Source organism: Eublepharis macularius, chromosome 2, assembly GCF_028583425.1.
Source record: "Eublepharis macularius isolate TG4126 chromosome 2, MPM_Emac_v1.0, whole genome shotgun sequence".
Taxonomy (NCBI): Eukaryota; Metazoa; Chordata; class Lepidosauria; order Squamata; family Eublepharidae; genus Eublepharis; species Eublepharis macularius.
The window spans coordinates 29398705-29419948 of record NC_072791.1 but is presented as its reverse complement, the minus strand read 5'-3'; positions in this window follow the sequence as shown (position 1 = coordinate 29419948).

Sequence of the window (21244 nt, the reverse complement as noted above, 5' to 3'; positions counted from 1 at the left end):
CCCTGGACTCCTGCTCTTTGTGGCTGGTGAAAGCCAGTGCAGATGGGCTGAGGGCCCCATTGCAGGCCATTCTTAATTTATCGTCAAGCTCTGGGGTTTTTCCCGGGGTGCTTAAGGAAATTGTGGTGAAGCCTCTGCTGAAAAAAACATCTCTGGACCTCACCAATCTGTCCAGTTACCAGTCATCTCGAACCTCCCGTTTCTGGGCAAGGTGATTGAACAAGTGGTGGTAGAGCAGCTTCAGTCTTTACTGGAGAACTCCACCATCCTGGACCCAGTCCAGTCTGGCTTCCGCCCAGGCCACAAGACAGAGACAGTGCTGGTTGCCCTAACAGATGAACTTTGTAGGCACCTGGATCAGGGCAGGTTAGAGCTGCTGGTTTTGCTAGATATTTCAGCAGCATTCGATATGGTTGACTATGACCTGTTGACCCACCGTGTTGCTGATGTGGGGATTCAAGGGACTGCCTTGCAGTGGCTTGTCTTTTTTCTCCACAGTCGTGGACAGAGGGTGGAACTCGGGGAGAGGGTATCCGCATGCCAACCATTGGCATGTGGTGTCTCGCAAGGGATGATACTCTCCCCCTTGTTGGTCAATCTTTATATGCACCCCCTCACCCAGTTGGTATGGAGTTCTGAACTGGGTTGTCACCACCATATGCAGATGACACCCAGATGACACTGATCAACTTTGAACCAATCATAACCTAGCCAATCATATGTGTTCAACATCTGGTTTAGTTTTAGACCCAGAATTACTCCTTTCCAAACTGTCTAGTTGGTTCTGCCAACCCCGTGAAGGGGGGGGGGGGTTCATGGGGGTTTATTGTGACACCAGTATGAATTTTAAACTAAAAAAAAAATCACTTTTATTGCTGACTTGAGTTGATGGCATTAACAAGCAATCTGAACCTACTGATTTTTCTAGATATTTTCTGAGTTTCTCAGTATTTCAAAACACGAGTGGCATCCAGAACAGTGGATTCTGCCTTAAAGAGAAAGCTGGCCGGCTGTCCAATCCTTGCCTGATGATTCTAAAGCCCAGCCCTTAAAGAATATAGAGTATGGAAGCTGGGAGCAGACAAATCTCACATTTATAAATCCTTGTAGATATTATTTTATGGGCTCTTTCTGACTACTACTGGCAGACTTAGTGTACCAGATCTGTTCTGGTTCAAGACCTGTTCCAGTTCAGGGGAAAAAAAAATAAAGGTTTGTTCCATTTTTTGCTATTGGTTTCGATTTAGGTTGACTGCCTATTCAAATAAATAAGAACTGAGGGCTGGGCTACTTCATACTACAGGTAGAAATTGCATGTGGAATGCTTTGCACATCAAAAGCTCCCACCTGTGGAAAGCTAGTGTGTCATTGAGATATGGGTTTTAGCTTTCTCTCCAGTGTGTGCAAGTTTTGGGGAGTGGGGGCAGCTTTTTACACTGGCCACCATTTGAATGTGAGATTCCCTGCCTGCAATTTCAACTGGCATTGTCCGGCAGGATTATATAGCATGGCATTTCTGAACATCTTTGATTCCGACAGATTCTTGGAGATCAGCCACCAATCATTTCTTTGGCCGTTCCATTATAGTTCAAACTTTCCACCTACAATCAAAAAGCCATTTCATGGCAGTAGAAACTGAGATGGGGCATATTCTGAGAGGTGGTTTTTTTAAAGTGAGGGATCCCCAAATCATTTTAGCCTTTTTGACTATTTAAAAACCAGCATTAAAAATGTAGAACTCCTAAGAGAGAAAGCGATGCCTCAGGATGTTAAAAACATTAAGCACAATTTGGAAAGGCTGCATCAACAGCACAGCATGTTGTCTTGTTTCTCGTTTTTAACAAAAGCTGATGGATCTAATAAGCAAGGGTTTTCATTTCAAGGGCAATTTAATTTAAACAAACCCAACCTGGCAGTAACCTCTCATTGCTATTGCTAGTATCCTAAGCAATTAGCTAGCTTTAGCGCTAATTGACAAGCTCTTACAGCAAACTACTTCAGAGACCATGGTGTGCTTCTTGGCAAATGTGACTGGCTTGGGAAGCAGAAATGCAATCTTTGGATGGGTTATTTAAGTTCAGTTTGATGCCAAAGGAACTCACGTTATTATTATTATTTATTTATTTTTACAAAAAAGCTGTTTGCACCTTGGGACGTTTCTTTTCCATCCACAAATCTACTAAGAGATATTCCAAAGGGATAACACTGGAACGTCAATGAAGAATGGTGTTTTTGGCCAGCCAGCATTGCCCTCTCTGCAGAACTCAAAAATTAAAATGCAGAATAATCCTAAGTAGAGATGGGCACGATCTAAAAAAAATTAATGATCCAGCCGATCATGGATCAGCGCTGGCAACGATCCCGAATTAATGATCCACACCGAGCATCTCCCGTTCCCGATCCGTGGATCATGGAGGCAAAAGCAGAGGGGCGCCCCGCTGTTCCCAGCAATACAGGAACAGTGGGTGATGCCAGCGGCATCTGTGTTTGTGTTTGGCCACCTGTGTTTGGCCGTCAGAGCTGCTTATCAGGGTTTGCAGGGATGAGATTGGAGTGCCCATGGATACAGAACACCCCCTTCCCCCTCCCTCCCCTGGGCGTCTTCTCCCAACTGGTGACTGCTTTGCTGCTCCGTGGTTGGAAGGAAGCCCTGCTGATCAAGGAAAGCTGGGCTTCCATTGGGGTTTCCAGGGCAACAGAAGGAGGGCAAACAGAGCTCAGGCATTCCCCTGGCTCCATTGCTCCATTGCCAGGGGAATAGATTGCTGGCGCCTGAGTGTCTGGATCCCCGATCCGAGCCCGGACGCCCCGATCCAGGCCCCTCCCGATCGATGGATCATTGGCCGTGGACGATCACGATCTGCTGGGTCATGATCGCGCGATCACCATTATCGTGAGGATGAGATAGTTAAAACACAAATGGTGAAATGGGCTATAAATTTTAATAAAGAAATAACAATGGAGGCATGGGAATACTTGTGGAAGACTACAATGAAGATAACGACATGTACGAGCATTAAAGAGAACATTTACAAAATGATTTATCGTTGGTACATGACACCAAAGAAGATTGCGCTAGGGAATTTGAACACTTCTAATAAATGCTGGAAATGCAGGAAGCATGAGGGCTCCCTCTATCACATGTGGTGGTCGTGTGAGGTAGCTAGGCAGTACTGGGGGGAAATAATAAGAGAAATGAGTGAAATTTTGCAATTTCAAGTAAATAAGAACCCAGAACTCCTGCTACTAAACTTGGGAATGGAGGGAATTCCAGCTCATCATAGGACGTTGATATTTTACATGACGGCAGCAGCCAGACTTTTGTATGCGCAAAAATGGAAAGTACAAGAAGTGCCAACTATTGAAGATTGGATACACAAATTGCTGTACATGACAGAAATGGACAAGATGACAAGAAAACTGAGAAATCTGGACTCAGGGCAGTTTAACACAGACTGGGAGAAGCTGAAACAATATTTGGAGAAGAAATGGGAGGTGGGAGGAGAACTGTGGCAGTTTGAGAACTACTGAAGTATAATAAAATGTAGAGGGGGGTGACTTTACCGGGGGGGAGAAGAGATAAACGTGAATCTCTAAGCAGTTAGGTTAATAGATTGATATATATAGATTAACAAATAGAATATCGATAGAAAATAACTAACCATAAGGGTTAACTATAAGGACTGATTAACTAATAATATTTTCTTTCTGGTAAGATTTGTATAATGTACCAAATTGAATATGTTTACCTGAAGATATATATGAGTTAAGTTGATTGATTATATAATGACAGTAATATAGATCTACTATTGAAGGGGAATAGAAATACTAATGTAATTAAATATAACTAAAACAGAAAGAAGAAGATAGAATGTAACACATAGAGTATAAGTCAAATTGTTTGATTTATATGAATGTATGATTTATATGGTTTATGATCTATAGAAATATTTGAAATCTGAACTATGAAAAATGGGATAAATTGTTTGTCCAATATGGAAATAAGGACTCATAGTTAGGGTACAGAGTTTTAAAAATAGTTAAAGAAGTATTGCTTAGAATAGAGGGAGAATATACATTTGTTAGATAGAGGAATTTAAAAGGAGTAAGGGAAAAGGGACAAAGGGTTGGAAAACTGTTGGAAGTCAACAAAAAGGGGGGGAAAGGGAGGGGGTTAGAAATTGGAAAATGGGAGAATTGATTGTAATGTGAAAATAATTGATCCTAACCCAATAAAAATTTTTTCAAAAAAAAAACCATTATCGTGGGTTTTTTCCGATCGTAATGCGGATCGTGCCCATCTCTAATCCTAAGTTCTGTTGAGATGCAAAGTCGGGATTCTTTGGACTTTATACAGACCCTTCTGTTTTAGTCTTGAATAGTTGCTGGTGACATACCTGTATCAAGAGCTTTTTGAAAAACCACTTAGTATATTGACTACATAGAATGGCTTGTGCAGTCAGTGCCTAATCAGGTGTCCTGTTCTGAATGTTTCTTCACTTTAGGCTTAATGTCAGTCTTTCATATGACAATAAAAAGTTGACCTTTTGCCAAGATGACATTAATAACCTGTAGCATAATTTACAGCTGACAATGAGAAGCAGCTTCATAGTAGGAATACAAGAATTTTGAATGTAGAAAGTTGGCATTGGGATGCTTCTACACAGAGGTTATTTTCCACTTTGGCTACCAAACAGCATCACATTTGTTTGGGAGAAATAGACAATCCGGCCATGATATTATGGTCTAGTTGTGCTCCAATCATCCTTTCCCCCATTCTCAATATGCTCTTTACCAAACATGCAGTCCAAGCATGTTTTCAAGAAGTTTGAATAGGAAATCTTATCCAAAGTCCCATCCACACAGGTGCTGTTTTCCTTCCCTCAGCCCCTTGCAGAAGCCATGCTCTCCACCATGCCACAGGACAGGTATCTGGGGGATTTAAAAAAACCAATTTTTGATTGCAATGACATTGTAGTTCTATAACACTATAAGAAGCTATCACCATGATCTACTAGCCAGTTTTCATTTTAAGAAGTAAATTTCTAGCCCTCTTCATTGTTCCACCGTGAAGAGAGCCAGATGCTTTTACTTTTTTGAAGAAACGAACGCTGGCATTTCAGAGGGGCTAGTAGATTGTGGCAGTAGATTGCCATACTATTATTATGTTATAGCAATCTAGGAATTGTCACTTTTTAAATAGTCCTCAAATAACACTCCAGTGGTGCAGGGATGGGGGTGTGGTGACAGCTATGAGATGCTGAGACAAGGAAAGTACAGGGGAAACAGCTTTGTGAATGCTCCATTGTCACAGTGAATGCTGCCTTATACGAAGTCAGACCACTGGTGGATGCACTTCTAATTCATTATTGCTTTCGTTGATTGGTACTGGCTATGCAGAGTCTCAGACAGAGAAAGATCTTTCCTAACTTGACCTGACGCTTTTTTAGTTGCGGGGGAGGAGGTGTCTCAGGGCCTGAATCTGAAACTTTTCTACATGTAGTGCATGTGTCCTAACTAGGGCTGCCAACTCAGGGTTGGGAAATTCCTGGAGATTTGGGGTTGGAACTCAGGGAAGGCAGAGGGGAAGGAACTTAGGAGAGATATGATGTCATAGAGACCGCCCTTTGATGCTGCCATTTTCTCAGGGCAACTGATCTCTGTAGTCTGGAGATCAGTTGTAATTCTGGTAGAATCTTAGCTCTGCCACTGAGCTGTGCCCCTTCCCTAGTCCCCACTCTACTGTTTCTCAAAGCAGTTGATGGAAAATATGCTTCTCTTGGATATGTAGAAAGCAGGCTTCAAATTCAAGCTCCGTGAAAGGCAGAAAGCAGAACGTTTGTACCTACCTTTGAAAAGATCTTGGTTATGTTCCCTTGGCTTCATAGGAGGGAAAAACAGTTGTGTTGTTTCTACAAGCCACCACATTTGTGGCCAGGACAACTGCATTCTGCATCTACTGGAAGCAGCCGTAGACATCTTCCAGTTCGTTGTTCAGTTTTGCCAAATGTCTTGTCTCATTTACAGGATTAACTCATTAGTATTTCTAAAGCAGTGCAAGAATCCATGGCTCTTGCTTTACATGCCGAACATACACGGAGATTCATCTCTGGAAATTCTGCTAGCCTTAATGCAAATGTGATTGGAACCAGCCGTGCTCCTAACTAGGGTCGTGTGGTGACAATTAATATTCTCTCCTGCCACATGTGTTCAGGACTGCATCCCTAATGTTAGGCAGGCTTTGTTTCCAGTGACTAACCAGATATCGTATATTCCAGTACTGTTGGTTTCTAGATATATTTTGCATTAGTCAGGGATGCCATTTTGTGATGAAGTTGTTGCCAAGCCTTAAGAACAAGGGAAGAGGGATAACTATGATTCTTGCTAAAAGCTATGAAGGCAGCCACACAGATTCTACCTCTCTGGTATGATGTAGTGGTCAGAGTGCTGGTCTAGGATTTAGGAGACCCTGGTTCAAATCCCTGCTCTGCCATGAAAACTCACTGGGTGACCTCGGGGCAGTCACGCTCTATAACCTACCTTACAGGTTTGCTGTTGGGAGGAAACAATGGAGGAAGGGAGAGCAATGTTGCAAGTCACTTTGGATCTCTGCTGGAGAGAAAAGTAAGGGTCTACATACATAGGTACAAACAAACAAATAAATAATCTTACATTTCTATTCCACCCTTCCTCCAAATATCTCAGAGCAGCATATATGATTCACCCCCTCCCCATTTTATCCTAACTGCAACCCTCTAAGGTCAGTCAGGTGAGGCAAAATGACTGCCCCCAAGTCACCTGACAAGCTCTATGATGGAGGTTTGGATCCGAAGGCTACTTCCACACCTCCAGCGGTGCTGAGTTTCTGCGGGATCCTCCTTCTTGTGGCAGGCACCCCACATTCTTCACGAGGCACCCCACCACCACCAGTACACCACTTGGGGAAGTTCAATAGGGACAGCAGAAAGGCAGAGGTGGGGAAGTGTGTCTCTGGACTGAGTGGGATCATGATGTGGTTATCCTTTTATCCTGAAAGCACAAATGCACATAACTAACAGGCGTTACATAAACACGGCTGGAGTGATTCAAACTGCGATTCACTGAACCCTTGCAAACCATGAATCAAGCTCTTTACAGAATTGCCCTTTGCTCCTGCGAGTAAGTGCTGCTTCCCCACTGATCCATCACTCAACTGGGAACTCTGTGAGTTGCTGGCTAGGCAGGCACTACTCAACATAAGAACGTAAGAGGAGCCCTGCTGGATGAGACGGGCAGCCTGTTTCATTCAGCATCCTCCTTGATGTAGCGGTCAATCAGTCACCCTAGAGAGTCAACAAACAGTGCTGCTGCTCTCTCCTAGCACTGGTATTCAGAGGTTTGCTACCTCAGCATATGGAAGTCACCATGGCTAGTAGCCCAGGGACCCAGTCGTAGCGCTGACACAAAGCTACAGGTCACTAAATTGTGATCCATATGATGAAGCCTTTAGAGCTAAGTAAAACAGCACATTCTATGGCAGCCTCAAAGAAAAGAACAATTGCTTTTGTCGTTATACTGACAATAGCAAAGAAGATAAGCAAAGAAGATCAGTCCTTGCTCTTGCAGAGCTGGCAATTTATGCTCTAACAACAGTGTAAGCCACAGAGGGCCAAGCTAGAAGTGAACAGACTCACATGTATTCCTCCCTGTTCACTTGCGCTCCACTTGCGCTCTGCTCGATCTCATTGAGAACAAACAAAACGTCTAATTCTACATTGAACAGCAACACCAGCTAGAATGGTGTTTATTAGTTTGTTGGTTAAATATGTATAGTGCAAAATAATTAAAAAATTGCACAGATCTTCAACTACACATGCTCTACAAATGCAACAGCGTTGCTCCATTGGAATTTTGTAGCAACACTCTTACAAATATTGCAAAACCATAATTTGAAATGTCCCCCCTCCCTTGCCCTGCGCAGCCACCTTCTGTTACAGAATAATTGGCATTCTGCAAAGTATTCCCCAAGGCATATATTTCTTTTAAACAATGGAGGTATGGAGAAAATAATGCATTCCATATTAGCACTACATTGTGTTGCGAATATAAATGCAGTGCAAGTAGGCTCTGATTGTGCGTTTGATTTCTTGGATAAAATCAGATGACAGTGTGATCTGAGTCTATCCACACACACAATTCAAGCGCTGTGTCCCCTGTGTGGATGGCTGGTGCTGTCAGAAGCAGGGCAGGTGTGCCAGATGTAAAGATCAGACACAAACACACATAGGAATGTAACAGAGATCTGTTGTGATGGAGAATCACATCATGGCTATGAAATAGAGATCCAGGATCCAAGGATCCAGGATCCAATGATGCCATGTCAAACAAACAAACACACACACACACACACACACACACACACACACACACACACACACACACACACACACAAAAGATGTGCAGCTGTGGATGATAGGCATGCATTTGGCAGTTTGTCTGTCTGCTTTAAAGCAAAACTGGGGTGTGTGGGCCAGAGCAGCGAATGGCTTCCTCCCTCTCCCGATGCACACCTTATCTTGTGGTGCTCTACTGTGTGAACCCTCCTGACTCCAGCCAGGCACCCCAATACAGAAAATCAGCCAGAGGTGGGGGGACACGCTGGAAGTGTGCCAAAGTATAGCATGGGAATGGATAAAATGTAGATTACCTTGCCCGTGTATGTAATTTTTGTAAAACATAGAAACTTCCACCAACTACTTCTTGAGGATTCTGGGAAAGAAGCAAAAGTCTTACACACATGCCATTTCACCCCTCCCTGTGCCCCTTCCACAAGTGAGATTTTTAATTGCCTCTAAAATGAGGGCACTGAGAGTGCTTTGACTAAGGGCTATAACCGTTGAAATTTTCATCCTAATTGGGGTCAGGGAAGTCACTCCTTAGTTTCCACTAAATCCTATTAGAATTGATTAGCTAATATGACAAGCTTTATTTCTGATATTAAATCATTTGATTCACGGTTTAAAAATGATAAAAGATCTGTCTTTTTTTTTGCATGCCCCTAATATAAGATTTTTCATCCTATAGTCTATTTATATGAAAATTAAGAAAGTACCTTCCTCAATCATTCTTTTGCCTCATTTTAAAACCCCATCTGTCTGTCCCACTGCAATAATATTATTTCAATCAGCTCAATTTTCCAAATTATTCAGGAGGACGCACATGTAAATTGGAAATAATGTTTGGCATACCTGTTGTTCCGTATCATCTTTATTTGTGGGTACTGTGATACTCATCTGCCAGCCTTTAGGGAAATTGCCATCAGTATTATATGCATAAGCTGTTCTGCTGGAACTCATGCCCTCAATCAAGATTATTTAAAAAGCTTTCCAGAGTCCTTAATCCTTACTACAAAAGACTTCAAGATTAACCCATATCTTATTACAATTCTATCTAAGAGCAATTACAAACTCTTTTAGGATCGGACAAGGGTTTCAACAAGATAGAATATCATTCTCCTCCTTGTCCTGGATTTCCTCCTGTCCACTGAATCAACTAGTCACTTAACAAATTATTTTCTACTCTACCTTACATATTTAAGTTCCAGGATGGAACCCGGATTTCGAACCCCAGTTTGTGGAAAAGGAACTCCAATTTGTCCAGATCCCAGGTTCCAGAATAAACAATGAATTGGGCTCCCATTGGAGACTTTCCAAATCAGTGTTCAACTGCATTATGCGGACAAGTGAAGGAAGGAGGGAGCACATGGGCATGATCAGTGCTTTTTTTTTTCAGGGGGTACGCATACCCCTAAACATTTTGAGAATCTAACGGGAGAAAGTAAAAATTTTAAAATGTTGGAATTCCCGCTAACCCAACTCCAAGCGTATTATGGATATTTATGTGATTTCTTAAGTTTTATGTAGTGAATGTTGGCAACAAAGATGTTTAGTTATATTTAAACTCACTAGGAGCACTGTTTGTCTTACAAAAAATGGAACATCTTTGAGCATTGAACACACCACCGAGATCGCTGGCATAATCGGTGATCATTAGGGTGCAGACAAATACAAACAAGTCTTCTCTAAGCCACTTGGAGCTCTGGTAGTGGGAATCTAGCACGGTGATTGGTCAGTCTTGTTGCTACCCCTGATGGTGGCAACCAATTTGTGTATTTGTGTACATTTTGTGCAAAGAGTGCAAAGAGTTTGTCTATACCGAAACTCTTTGGTTGTGTGTACGTGTCACTATAGAGGGACTTGGTTGGCAATACTGATACCCATAATTCTCATCACTGACAGTCTTCTAATGTCATTTCCTTTCTTGGTGAACACAACCTCATGCCAATCTGGAAGTTATTGTGAGCTGTGTAATATGAGGTAATGCATGTTCTTGGTAATTTTGTCCATTGACTGCATTTATTTTTTCCGATTTGAACTATAAAATGGTGATTTTCTTGAGTCAAACTGAGAGTACCCCTAAACACTTTTTTTAAGAAAAAAGCACTGGGCATGATTATTAATGAGATTTGTACTCATCATAAGCAAACAGGTTTGTTTGTAATATCTGGATGCAGCCAGTGTTTCTTAGACTTAATTCTCCCATGGAGATTAATTAAGGCCTGCTCATACAGTACCAAAATTGTATAGCTGCCACCTTCTTCTCCATGGTTGGATCATATCCAATCCAATAATATTTGGATGACTGACATCAGCTGGGAGGTGCCCAGATCAATTCTTCTCCCTGATCTAATGTTCCATTATCACTCTGAGTGGTGCTGAGTGCGCTTTTCACAGATGATGTCCCCCTCTTGCGATGTCACTCTTCTAAGTGTTACAAGAGCACTGCAGGATTTAGCCATGGAGACTGGAAAACATAGTGGCAGGAATCCAACCATACCATTTCTCCGACTGAATGGCTTTCAGTCTGAAGCAGAGGGAATTCCCCCCAATTCTCCCTGCCTACTGCAGGATCCCATATCTGCTCTTCTGGAGGGTCCGCAGCTCCCCAGGAACAAACTTTCAGGGGGCTCAATGGGCTGCAGTCCCAGAGTGGTTGGATATGTACCAGTGGTCTGGTAACATGAGAATGGAGTCTAAAGCTTGTGCACTTGGGTGTCAAAATTTAATTTGCGTTTGAATACAATAGATAATCCTGAAAGTTCAGGTGCGGATCTTGTTCTTCTAGTGGCAGCTGCCTGTGCAGGAGCATTCTCTGCTGTGGACTCCCATGAGGTGGAATGGTGTCCTTGATGAGGTCAGGCAGTCTCCCACTGTTCTATCATTCCACCGAATATATTGTTCAGGAGGGCATTTTTATAATGGGAAATGTAGTTCTAACTTCAGAATTTTTTTCTGGATAGTTTATATTGCGTTTTATTGTATTATTTTTTAAGTTTGTGATTCACCTTTGTGCCATAAACTGGATGGCCCAGGCTATGCCAGTCTCATCAGATCTTGGAAGCTAAGCAGAGTCGGCCCTGGTTAGTACTTGAGTGGGAGACCACCAAGGAAGACCAAGGTAGCTATGCAGAGGCAGTCAATGGCAAACCACCTCTGAATGTCTCTTGCCTTGAAAAACCTCCGAGGTCTCGCCATAAGTCAGCTGCAATTTCTAATCTTTGCAATCGCTGTGAGAAAGATAGATGGTAAATGAAGTAAGCAAATAAATAACCCATCCATGGTTTACATCCCACTTTAAAACAGATGTGAATGGGATTGTTAGTCATTGATTAGAAAAAATTACAGCTAAAGCAGGCCCAGTATAGACCAGCTCTGAAATTACATTTGCTAGATCAAAAGTTGTTACATGCACAATTCGGAAATAATCACTTGAGGGAAAATCTCCTTATGAAATCTCCTCCTCAGCTCTTTTTGATAAACAGCTGCTGGATGTTGATCACTGGCCCTGATCTGCGGCCTTGGAATTCCAAAAGGCACAAGCACTATCACACTTGAGATCAAAGCTCCCATGGACAAAAAAAAATGGTACTTAGTCATTGTCACAATATGTTCTGCTAAGCAAGCAGAATGAGGACTCCTGGCAAAACAAATCAGAGAGTCTCATTTCTCAAGCTGAGAGAAGTCTGTATAGTTCACCAGCATACAGCTGGCAAAGAGATGACAGTCCCTAAAACAAGCATTTTCTGGAATTGTTTGGGTACCTGCATGGGTTACTTAATATGAATTGACTTAAATGTTGTGTGTGTGTGTGACCTGGATAGCCCAGGTGAGCCTGATCTCATCAGATCTCAGAAGCTAAACAGGGTCGGCCTTGGTTAGGAATTGGAACCTCCAACGAAGACCAGGGTTGCAGAGGGAAGCAATGGCAAACCACCTCTGTTAGTCTCTTGTCATGAAGGACCCATCAGGGGCTGCCATAAGTCAGCTATGATTTGAGGGCACTCTTCACAAATTGGAGTGGGGGAGCAAAAAAAAAAAAACTTCATGCATAAGACAGGTCTGGAATTCCCAGACTGAATGCAAGCTTCTGTTCAAAGGTACTTCCACCTGTATTGCAATAGTAGGTGAATGGGGAATAACTGCTCTTTTCATAAATTGAAAATTGTAAGGTGCCAAGGGCCTCCAATGGAAAACCAGACACAGATCTCTGAATCTCTGCATCTCTGTGGCAGCTTGCCAGAAGAAGAGGCAGCAGACTGCAAGAAGAGCAGGGCTCTTTATTGTAACCTTCTGCTCTGGTTCTTCCTGACCCTTCCCCCAACTTCTTTCTGTTCTGGAACCCAAATCTTTTCACTCAGCCCCTTTGCTCACATCAGTGTTGAATAGTGTCTATAGGGTGGCCATCTTTTAAGAAGTTCCTCATTTTTTTAGCTTCAGAAAGCATATTGGTAACTTCCTCACATTCCCGTATCTCATGTGTTTTGGCCCTTCCAGGCAGACTATTTCTGTCACCATTGTGGACTCATCAGTCTGTGGCTCATTGGGAAATCTTGCCTGCATTGAAATCATACTATGCTTCATGAATATGCATTTACCCACCAAGAGATTACATAAATTGACAAGTAAAGCTGTGCCATCTCATCTATGGTGGAAAACATGTTGCGTGGCCTTTCTATGTTAACATTCACCAGATGTTTCAGTGGGCCATAGGGAGTCACCTAGTACACAAACAGCTGCACCAAAAATGTTCTGCAGCTTAATAATTAAGATGGAATTCTCTGTTGGTGCTAAAAAGCATGATGCAATACAGGGGAGAATTCAATATCTTTGGTATTTAAGGTGCAAGCAGTTTCAGGGCTTTAGATCTCAAAACGATGATGCATGAATATATATGTTATAGGCGGGGGGTTGGGTAGACTACAGGCTAGTCAGTAAGTGAATAACTCGGTCAGTGCTCGAATCACAGGTAAGTATAAACTCATTCACTTTTACCAAGTGATAAAGTCCACAAGTTCTGTTATTTAACGTGTTTAAGAGATCACCAAGGACAAACCTCTTTTAGAGCTTACACTCTAGTTGTTTTCTAATGCAAAACTAGTTCAGATCATATTTTGAAGAGAGTCCAAGTTATTTACAGCCTTGTGTATGTTTACTGAGAACATATCTTCGTATTTGTTAGTAACAGTGGAGAAAAGTTCCATGTAAGTCTATTGCAGATTTAATTGTCCTGCTGAGAGCTGTCCTTTGGAAGAGGCATCAAAGAAAGCACCTTCCCAAATGGCCAACCAGAGAGAGGGATTATGGTTCAGTGGTAGAGCATCAGCTTTGTATGCAGAAAGTCCCAGGTTCAGTCCTCACTATCTCTAGCTAAAAGTGGCCATTTCCACACACGTTGGATAATGCACGTTCGATGCATTTTGGTTATCCTTTACAAGTGGATTTTGTGTTTCACACATGAAAACCCAGTTCCAAATGATCACTAAAGAGCATTGAAAGTGCATTATCCAACATGTGTGGAAGCAGCCAGTATCAGGTAGAAGGGTAATGAGATGCTGGACAGGTACTACTTGTTGGACTAGACAATAGTGACTTTGATATACCAATGATGGGACTTAGTATAAGGCAGTTTCATGTTAAAGAAGATGGTTATGAGTGAAACTTTTTCCAGCAAGCTACATCAAGCAACGACAATTTATTTAGGACAATATATAGACTCCAGACTAATGAATCATTGTTCCTTCAACAAATCACACAGCGAACCTGTCAATTTATTGCATGCGACTAGAGGCCAATTTTTGTCCTGCCTTCATTTTTCTGGTTGATTCTCAAAACATGCATCCCTTCACAAAAGAAGAACAGCTTCAGAAGGTAACAAAAAATCCTGAAGGGCAACCCTCCCCCTTTCCAATGAGAAAAGTGAATAGTAAATTAAATTTGGTTGCGCCACAAAAGGGCAATTTGTACACACTGCAATGGCTGAAAGCTATGGCTTTCTACTTATCTATATCATATTCGTTCACGCTGAACAGAACAGACCAAACAATTTGTTTCCGTGTAATTTTGCAAAAGCTTCAGGCCCCTGAAATCCCTGATAATTTTGCTATGCTTTGTTACGATGATGAATCGCTGTGTATTTTTCTGCTGCACTTGTTAATCTCGCTCTGCAGTTCGGGGCCTGTGTGTGCATTAAGAGATAAATTGGACAGAGACCCCCACGTAGCAATGTCACAGCCAATACTCTAAGGAAGCACTTGAAACATTCTGCTTTAATGTCGGCCTCTTTCTTGCTTTGTGAGATGTTGGATTTGACATTGGACAATGGAGGTCCAGTGTTAGTGGCTCCTGCAGAATTAGAAAACATGTTGGATGCAGCCAGCTTTTTCATTCAATCTTAACCCTTTTCCTCTGCTTCCAACTGCCCCATCCAAAATGGTTTTTATACCTATAGTCCCATGATCCCCAGCATAGCGTTTTTTGGCAGTCACTGTCCCCTTCCGCCTCTCTTTCTCATCAGCAGAAAGGCTGGTTGCATCCAGCCCGTTTAATCATTCTGGAGTTGGACATTCAGCATAAAACTGTGAGAACATGCGCCATATGACAGACAATGGGGTGCGGAAATAACACCCCCCCCCCATCTATGGTTGGATGGTTACTTAGCAAAACATGGAGGCCAATTTTGGAACAAACCAAAAGCATGTTCCCTGTCACAGCAGCGGATGATAAAGAATTCAAAAAGAGATTTAGGCTGGTTTGAGCAGAGCTGCTTTAACGGAAGAGAGTCATGAATAAGTAAGCTAATTATAAAGCCGTACAATCTACACTATGCAGTTCCAATTTTTTATTTCCGTCAGGGAATTGTCGGCCTCTGAAGAGCAGCCTCAGCAGCCAAACATGGAAATGAATGCACTCAAGTGTCTACTGCACTTAGTTCCTTTCTGGGGAAGTTGTAAGGGAGAGAAGTTCTTGGTTTTGGGGTCAAAGGAAAGCCAGACTGGGAAGCCTTCCATGGCAGACAAGAGGAGAAAGCCTGAAGTATACATTTAGCCAGTTAAGCCAGTCTGTAATAAAGTTCTCTTAATCCAAGGTGCTAAGTGCCCTGTGAACAACACCGTTAGAACCTATGTCTAGCATGTGCTTCTTAGGTTTAGAAAATGAAACATGTTCATTGACTTCGCACTCGTGGGCTTAAAGCCTAAATGATACATGCAGATTTGCACTTGAGGAAGGCATCTTCCCTGCTTGCCTCTCCCAGTGCAACTTTCTGTGCCCCCTGAAACTTGTGCTCCTGCAGGTCAGTGAACCCCTAAAGGTCAGTAGAGAGGGGAGATGACAAAGTGGGTGTCTAAAGTGGGGGGATAGACAACCATCACTTTCCCTTCTTCTGCAAATAGAAAAGTTCTTCTGTCAGAGGAACTGCTGTTGCATCAATAGAATGGCAGGTTTGGAGCCAAGCCACCAGGGCTCATTTCAAGGGGAATGCACAGGAACGCAGTTCCAGCAGTTCCCCAATGAGGTCACATGTCAGGTGGCCCTGCCCACATGACTTTTCGCCATTTTGGGCCCGTTTTGGCCTAGAATGGGGCCGAAACGGCCCAGATCGGGCCTCTGACGGGTGGTGGATCACTCTCCCACTCATCAGTGGCCTGATCCTGACCATTTTGGGCCCCTTTTCAGCCATTGGATGGGAGGCCTCCAACGAAGGCCAGGGTTGCTGAAGCAGGCAATGACAAACCACCTCTGTTAGTCTCTTGCCATGAAACCCCAACAGGGGTTGCCATAAGTCAGCTATGACTTGAAGGCCCTCTCCATCACCACATATGCTCAGAGGTGATGCAAATTGGGGAAATCATGAACAAATGTAAGGCACAGAAAGCTACTAAAACTACTACAATCCACAGCTACATAGTGTTCTTCCCAAAATTAAAAACATGGAGAATGGTGAGGGATCGTGAAATCAAATCTTATGAGGAAAGGTTGAAGGAGTTGGGTATGTTTAGCATGGAGAGGAGGCAACTGAGAGTTGATATGATAGTCCTCTTTGAGCATTTGAAAGGCTGTCACATAGAGGATGGAGTGGAGTTGTTTTCTGTTGCTCCAGAGGGTAATGAGTTAAAATTAAAGCAAAAGAATTTTCGGCTAAATATTAGGAAGAACTTCCTGACAGTTAGAGTGGTTCCTCAGTCGAACAGGCTTCTTCAGGAGGTGGTGGGCTCTCCTTCCTTGGAGGAATTTAAGAAGAGGCCAGACAGCTATGATGATTCTCTGCTTTAATATGAATGTATACAGATCAAGAGAGGGAGTGCATGAAGGGGTGAGCCAGTGTTCGGCTCTTGTGGCCCATTCTTATATGCCCAGTTTAATGGCGATTGCCCACTTTGCGGTCAGGAAGGAACTTTCCTCCAGGCCAGATTGGCCAGAGATCCTGGCTTTTTTGGCCTTCCTCTGGGCATAAAGGAAGGGGGGGGATAGCTGTGAATTTCCTGCATTGTGAAGGGGCTAGACTAGATGACCCTTGGGGTTCATTCCAGCTCTATGTTTCTATGTTTCTAATGCATAATGCATAGGTTGCACTTCAGAAACGAGACCAGGTAATTTAGAATTCCAAAATCTTAAGAGAACTTCAGATGTATCCTATACTAGGTCAATTCGTTTGTATCAACACACCAAAAATAGATGCAATAGTACATGTGCAAAATATAGTTGCTTGGTTTAATCAAATACTCTTTCCCCCTTCCTGCTTTCCTTTGAGCAGTGGGCAAGCTCATCAGTTCCTTGAATAAACATGAATTTTCCCCACAAAGCAATTTGTTCATCCCATATGAATGATGGTGAACAGTTGCTTTACCTTTGTACATATTTTCATTTGGAAATGGAAATATGTTTTCATCTATCTGATATGTTTCACCACGGAGCTTTGGACAATTTACAACAGCGAATGAAGGTATAATGGGTTTCGCCTGCTGTTGCATCTTGTTGCCAAAGAACTAAAATGTGATTTTTAAAATGTTATAAATAGTACATGGGAATTGTTTGAAATTGCTCAGATATGATCATTTAATGGGGTGGGAGGAAGCAGAAAAGGGAAAAGCCGTTTTGATATCCCCCCTCAAGAAACAAAAGGGAGTCCGTGCTTTGACTAGGAAACCCCTGAAGGACTATCGTGTTAGTTACAAGTCTATGGATCCTGAGATTGTCCGCTTCGGATATCTGAAGGAAAGAATGGAGAAGACAGATGACGAATTGTCTTGAATTTAATTATAGCTGACCAAATGTGTATCTGTTATTAGTAGAAAATTGCTTCAGTCCCTATATCAGAGTGGTTAAAAAGAATATGGGACATTGCATTACTGTTGAAATTACCCTATTATAAGCAGATGGCCATTAATTCTCAATCTAATGCATTTATTGAGATTTGGGTCCTATTTATTATGTACTGGAATAGTAAATTTCAAGATAATGTACAACCTTGGGTATTTTTCAGCATTACAGTTCATTTAAAATATTAATATAATATATTGCATGTTTTTTGCATTTTAATATCAGGGGAAGAGAGAGAGAGAGAGTGCAGAGTCTTGTGTCTACTATTTAATAAGATCTAGGCTGTGCTTCTGTTTCCCTTTCTGTTGCAGATATTGAAGCTTGTGGATGGCCAGAGGCACAAGCTTTTTGGCCTGAGCCAAAGGTCTCTTGGCCCTCCTTAGTTAAAATGTGATATACTGTCTCCTTTCTTCCTTAAATTGAATTTCTGTAACCAGTATTGAGTTTCCACTGGGGAAAAAATAAGGGTAAAAATAAACAAAATATTCTAAGCTGGGAGTGAATGACTGGCTCAAGATCACCCAGCCAGCTTCCATGGCATATGAGGGATTCAAACTGGGTCTCCTAGATCCTAGTTGGACACCACATTGTGTAAGCATTTGGCCCGGCCTTTGCCATTTTTAATAGCCATTTTAACATGGCTACTTGTGATATTAAAAATCACCAGGCCTTTGGATTTAAAATGGCAGCTTGTATTGCAACCAGAGGACCTCCAATAGTTGCTGAGTCCCACCTGCGAGAACATGGCATGAATGGAATGCCACACAGGAATGTGGAGTGATTAAGAGGTGATTGGATTTACAGTCCTGCTAGCCCCAAAGGAATCCAGTGCAATAAAGGTCTTGCAGAGTCATCCCCACTTAACACATTCCTCTCCCTCATTCCATGAGGAGATCTCCTGTCTATGATTGAGGAGCTAATCAAATGACATTCATAAGTATATACAGTTGTTCCTGGGAAAGTACAGTCCCCACCTAAATCCATCAACTTAGCTCTGGTGGAATTCACTAACAAACTATCCCTGTTGTATAGCGCTAGAACATGTTTTGCATTTGCTTTCACACACCCCGGCAGCTACCAATCAAGTAATCAAATCTTTTGTCAAACTCAGGAACCGACCGTTGGAGCCTTTGTTCTAATGGCTAGGTGGGCTTTCCCACCTCAGGGCACATTTTACCTATAAAGGTAGGGCCCTGGCCTCATTCAAATCGTGCACGCTTCCTGAGGGTTGCTTCCCTAAGTCTCTCCCTCTCTCCTGGCCGAGAATGCTGGTGTTTGAAGCTCTCTTCCTCCATGGACCACACTACTCCTCTGATTGGTAAATATATCCCCCCCTCACTCTATTCCAACTTCTGGCTAGCTTCCTAGGACTCCCTCTGTGCGTGTATCAACCATTTTCAATTAACTTCTTGTGTGTATGTTTTTCCTCTTTAAATAAAATTACTCTTTGACTTTAAAAGCACCAGCCTTGTCTGCTACTTTGGGGAGGGGACCTGGTAGAAATTGGTGGAGACTTCCCGCTTTGCCATTCTCTTCTTGCATTGCCATTCTCCTTGTTTGCTAATTCCTCCACAAATCATTTTATTGCAAGGAGATCAGTTCCGGTAACAGTTGCTCTCAGAGGGGATGATGGGCACTGCCTCAAGCCAAACGAGATGTTATGAGGGCAGCCACAACTATGGATTCATGGGCCTGACCCATTCACATATACAGTAAGGAGGGTGATCTTTTTCTTTGAATGAAAAGGAGTGTGTGGATGAGAGAACTTATAGACTCCGTCACTGAGGTACAGCCCTCTGGTTGCAATCCAAAGTATACTTTCCTGGGAGCAAACCCGACTAAATAAAATGGGACTTACTTCTGAGTAGACCTGCTCCCTCTTTCATGTAAAAAGGAGCCCCTTTCACTCTCTGATTTATACACAAATGGAACAGGCGTGAATCCATCCACATGGCCGCCTCATCATGCCTAGCATGTCCTTTTGAAGGATTTTAAAAGGCTCCAACAAAATTCACTCCAAACATCCTTGCAGAAAAGGAAGTAATGAGGATAAAGGGTGGGAGCTTTATCGACCTCTTGACTGATGAAGAAGAAGGTGCCTGAAATCCTGCAGAGACTCCTGAATGTCCCACAAACCTCTTCACAAGTCTGTGCCTGTTTCTTTTTGCCACCTTGTTGTGCCACAGACTGAACGGCATCCTTCCCATCCCAGCATACTGACAATTTCCTCTGTTGTGTTATTCGCCACACTGTGCCAGAATCGAAAGATCCTCATTTTCATTAGAAAAACTGTTCAGTTGGAACAATCATAATTAGGATGCAGCAAGAACAAAAATCCATGTTGACTACAACATAGGAAAACAGGTTCTTCACACACACGCCCCATTTTTCATTCTTGGATGCTCTGGAGTTCTCACTTGACTGCACTTTAATAAATGCAATCAATGGTGTGTCATGCCAGGATTCAAATTTTGCTGCAACATATGGTTCGACATTCAGAGGGAAGCAGTGAGAGCTGCTGTCAATCTTTCTTCAAAACAGAATCATTGCCATAGGCTCAGGGCAAAGTTCTATTTAGAAGACTGAAGTGCTTGGATGATCGGACCAGGATTTAAGGTGTCACCTGTTCCAGATGGGATTGCACTCCCCTTGAAGGAACAGGTCCATAGTTTGGGGGTGCTTTTGGATTGAGGCCTACTGCTGGAAACCCCTACCTAGCCCAGCCTGCCTGACCCCTGGCAAGGTAGGGGAGGCAGCACCAGCACATCTGAGGTGAGGTATGGGAGGCAGCACCCAGGCCAAATGAGCCCTGCATAAGGCAACATGGAAAAAGTGGCACTTGGCCCACACAAATCCTGCATGAGGTGAAGAAGAGGAAGACTGCCTTGGCTCACCTGAGCCTTGAGTGAGGCGAGGGAGGTGGCTCCATGCTTGATCCATGCGAGGCTATGTACACAACACCTGACTCAGCCTGCCTCCATGCAAAGTGAGGCAGGGTGGTGGTGCCCGGCTTAGCCCAGTTGAGCCCTGTGCCAAGTGAAACAAGCAGCAGCATGTTGCTCAGCCCACATGAGCCCTGCATGAGCTGAGGTGGTGCCCAGACGACTGGAGCACCTGAGGTGAGGGAAATGGCACCAGGCCCAGATGGTCGCACATAGGGTTGCTGTTCCCCCTGTGGGGCCGGGAGATAGCCTGCTCCTGCCCTCTGCCTCCTGCCACCACTCATCTGGCTGGCAGGGGGGAAAGGTGGGGGAAGAGGCCTTCTGAGGTGGTATGACATCATTCCTGGCAGTGACATCATCACATAGGCCCGGGAGTGCTCCCGCACTTCACATTTGTCTCTCCAGTAATATAAGCCTTTTAACAACAAGGGGGAGGTTGCCAGAGTGAGCAAAGGAGGGAGAGCTGAAGACGGGGGCAGACAAAGGTAGGGTGAAGAGGAGGAGGCAGGAAAAGGCTATGGGGGCTTTCAGGGAAGGAAAAAGGAAATAGTAGGGGAGGGGGAATAAGGTGCCCCCTTCAAGTCCTTGCATTTTCCCACTTGTTTT